This window comes from Cyclopterus lumpus, chromosome 8, assembly GCF_009769545.1.
Source record: "Cyclopterus lumpus isolate fCycLum1 chromosome 8, fCycLum1.pri, whole genome shotgun sequence".
NCBI lineage: Eukaryota > Metazoa > Chordata > Actinopteri > Perciformes > Cyclopteridae > Cyclopterus > Cyclopterus lumpus.
This window is the reverse complement of record NC_046973.1, coordinates 2,559,181-2,563,274: the sequence shown is the minus strand read 5'-3', so window position 1 is coordinate 2,563,274 and position 4,094 is coordinate 2,559,181.

The window sequence follows — 4,094 nt, the reverse complement described above, 5'->3', positions numbered from 1 at the left end:
TCGGCAGAAGTCACGTGACGTCGAACCCTTCAACGTCTCCTGGAGGACGGGTCGGCAGAAGTCACGTGACGTCGTACCCTTCAACGTCTCCAAAAGGACGGGTCGGCAGAACTCACGTGACGTCGTGCCCTTCAACGTCTCCTGGAGGACGGGTCGGCAGAAGTCACGTGACGTCGTACCCTTCAACGTCTCCAAAAGGACGAGTCGGCAGAAGTCACTTGACGTCGTGCCCTTCAACGTCTCCTGGAGGACGGGTCTGCAGAAGTCACTTGACGTCGTGCCCTTCAATGTCTCCTGGAGGACGGGTCGGCAGAAGTCACGTGACGTCGAACCCTTCAACGTCTCCAAGAGGACGGGTCGGCAGAAGTCACGTGACGTCGAACCCTTCAACGTCTCCAAGAGGACGGGTCGGCAGAAGTCACGTGACGTCGAACCCTTCAACGTCTCCAAGAGGACGGGTCGGCAGAAGTCACGTGACGTTGTGACCTTCAACGTCTCCTGGAGGACGGGTCGGCAGAAGTCACGTGACGTCGAACCCTTCAATGTCTCCAGGAGGACGGGTCGTCAGAAGTCACGTGACGTCGAACCCTTCAACGTCTCCAAGAGGACGGGTCGGCAGACGTCACGTGACGTCGTGACCTTCAACGTCCCCAAAAGGACGGGTCGGCAGAAGTCACGTGACGTCGAACCCTTCAACCGGGAACAACTGGGCGCTGACAGCGGGACGGCCGAGCTCGCGTCACCTGTCGCCGAGAGGAGCCGCAGGAGATCCGGGGGGATATTTTCGGGAACGTTCCTTTTCGCAACATCACCGCTGTCATCTTGATGGTTAGGCCTTCATTAGGCCGGCCCGTCCACAGAGGCAGTTAATATGTAATGTGATCGCCTCAGACAGTGGAGGGCAGGATGCGGACCAGCAGGGAGGAGGCGTCGTGCATAATGAGGAGAAGGGGGGGCACACATGGGGGGGGGGGGGGGGGGGGGGGCACACATAACCAACTCAATGCTGCATGAAAAATCTTTTGCAGCTCAGCGGATCGACTCATCGGGGCCAAAGAAAGAAGTTCCACCTGATCGTGATGTCAGAACGGAGCTGAAATATGTCCACTTGCACATTTAGAGTTTGTTTACTTTCCAAATAACAAGAACCGTTTAGCTCATTCATCATCATTTAATAACACTCTTTAATTATTTCAGCATTTATTTCAGCATTCAGCACTAAAAACCAGAGCGTCAGTCTGCAACGTTTTACATTTTCTCCCCCCCCCCCCCCCCCCTCCCCAGGATTAAGTTTAAATTAATTATGTAAACTCTTCCTCAGTTTTTACTAAACTAATTAAAGGGCCGGCGTGTCGCATTTTGGGTGATCCGTGAGCAGAAATGCAACGTAATTTACATCACTGTCGCGTTTCCGGGGGCATAAAACGAACCCTTTCATACGGAGCAGCCCCCCCTTTGTTTCTACGGTGGCCCAGAAGGGTCAAACCGAACACTGAAAGCCACCACAGATTGAAACAAACCGTTCCTCAGACGTCGCTCATCGTCAACGCGCCTGTCGTCCCCTCAGTTCAGCCGAGGTCGTCGGTAGATCAGCGGCGAGCGCGTCGCTTTTTCCCAACATGACTCATCCCCGCCACACTTTTAGCTTCTTAATTTAGTTTTTTGTATTCATCACAAAAACGACGCGGCCCAATCAGCTGATCCAATTCCGCCCCCGAATAAAAAAGAACGTCGCGAAACGCTCGGTCCTCCATCGGCGACCCTAATTCCTTCCATCTCACCGATTGGCGTGAGGGGATGAGCACGTGGAGCTCCATCTGAAGGAAAAAAAACCCAGAAATGAATAAAGAAGATTCGCGCGGTTAGAGAGCTGAACGTTTCCCACATAAATCACACGGCGTTATGAGTGGAAAACGGGGCGAGGAGAATAAATCATTCATCGCTTACTAACTGCACCGCTGAACCGTGCGGCGGTGAAATAGAGGCGGCGGGCCCCGGGAGTGCTTTGTCACCGAGCCGGACGGACACTTAAAAGGCGCTCGAGGCTGCGAGCCGGGCGTCGACGTGAAGGCGCGTGGGGGTTTTGATGGAAGTGTGCGTCGATCAAAACATTACATTTTTATTTCTCTGTCTCGCACAGTTTGTGGTTTTGGCCATTTTGACTCCACCGGCAACACGTCGGGGATATTTATCCCGGTTATCACGTCGGTTGCATTGTCAGCGCTCTTTAAGTGAAACCAATTAGCTGGAGCGAGCGGCGTCGCGGACGGAATTGGTTTCAATTACGGCCGCTTGAAGGTGTCAAAAGTTATTTCTCAGAGGTCGTCGGCATGGAAATTTAATTCCTGCCACGGCTTCTTTTGTAATGTGCTTATTTTAGAACATATTCAGCTGCTCTTTTTCTTATTTTTTTAGCACTTTTTTTACAAAACAGAACAGATATAATAACTCAAAAGACAAGGCTCATAATGAAAATAATATCAATAATAGTGGTAATAATAATTAGGCAAATAGTGAGTACATATCTAAGTATACATACACATACAAATACATACGTACATATACTGTGAATATATATATATATATAAATAAATATAAATAAATAAATATACATATATAAATATATATACATAATAAATAAATGGAAATAAAAAATAAAAGCAAATGCGTACAAATAAAGAATAAAATATATATTAAAAATTTATTTAAAAAAAGTAAAATTTATGTGAATAAAATATATAAATATGTGCAAATAACAAAATAAACAGACTTTTACAATGTGTATCAGAGCAGAATTCTGAGAGATGAACATAGACCTGGTAGTACATCACAGTGTTGCCCCTCTCTCATTGATGAACCCCCTTATTGGTGCAATGCAACACCACCTTCCATTGTAGGAACCTGTGTTCTCCAAACACTGAGTCATGGTTGGTGGGTTCACAGTTATCATTAAAAGCATCCGCAGTCTGAGTCTTGGAGCCGAAACACAATGTAACAATGGATCTAAGGGGACGTCCACTATACCTGTACCAACGTCTGCCTCACAGAGCATTGTGTTTACCCTCAAAACTCACGTTTCAGTCGACATGTCCGGCCCTCTTTAACCTCTCTTTGTTCTCTCCTCAGGGGGAACAAAGACAAACCAAAAACCAGCCTTGCAGCCTCCTTAGCCGTAGTCGTTTTCCCCCTTGAATATATATATATATATATCCCAGGGATTTATGGACCAATCTCATTCGGCAGATAATTGCTGACTATGAGTTGTTGCCTTGATTTATTACCCAGATGCTCAGGTTAACTTCATCAGAGCTGTCAGAGGAGGAGTCCGGTTCCCCTAAAAACTGAGCAGGAACGTGGAAGTAACTGCTGCCCGGGGTCGCCGTTCAACTCCCAGAGGTTGTAAAGCAATTCATTTTATGGATGTGGGGGAGGGGGGACAACAACCTGACAGCATGACAACAACAAAATAAAAGAGCGGTGGTCTCTGTAAAGTCTGAAGGAACATGACTCCAGCATCACACCGTCTGATTGGTGATTGGCTCTAAACGGCACAATCAGCAGCGGGGAGAAAAGAGAGGGAATCAATTATAATTCACCTTTGAGATCTGGTGACACGGCGTGACGCCGGCGCCGTCAGCCCGAGTCAAAATGGATTCATTCGGTGTATTAATTACCTCCAAAAGAATATAAGGATATAATATAATATATAATTCGGCCCGTGACTAAAAACAAACAGAAGATTATGTATTTGAGACTCGGTTATACATTCGTATTGATCCCAATAAGGCAATTACACAGTTAGCACTGTTAGCTGCTAGCGGACGCCATGTTGAGAGCCGTGTGGAGGCAACACATGTGCTCTGAACTTCATACTGAGAAACTTAAAATAACGGCATACATGCCGTTGTCGTAAGATATCATATTTAGGCCTTTTAATATAATAAAAGATCTAAAAATCAGCTGGTAGAAATAAGTGTACCTATATTTCACTAGTTATTAAGGGTTTTTTTCCCTTTAAAAGTAGTGTAGTAGTGTTGTTATTGTTGTCGCCCTCTTTATTCTTCAAGTGCATTTAACTTATTTTAAATAATGTG